Source organism: Ascaphus truei, chromosome 3, assembly GCF_040206685.1.
Source record: "Ascaphus truei isolate aAscTru1 chromosome 3, aAscTru1.hap1, whole genome shotgun sequence".
Lineage (NCBI taxonomy): Eukaryota > Metazoa > Chordata > Amphibia > Anura > Ascaphidae > Ascaphus > Ascaphus truei.
The window spans coordinates 376559485-376559703 of record NC_134485.1 but is presented as its reverse complement, the minus strand read 5'-3'; positions in this window follow the sequence as shown (position 1 = coordinate 376559703).

The window sequence follows — 219 nt, the reverse complement described above, 5'->3', positions numbered from 1 at the left end:
TGTATAAACAAATTAAATATTCACTAGCGCTGAATAAGACAGACTAGCCTCTACATAAGGATCATGAATATGAATACTGGACAAACTACCCTGATAAAGTAGCAATAGCTGCTATGAAACGTGTAGGCTATCTGTCTGTGTTCAGAGTCAGTGGAATTGTTCTTTCCTGCGGTCCTGTGAGAGAGGGTCACTAACCTAGAGACTTTTCAGCTGATCGAG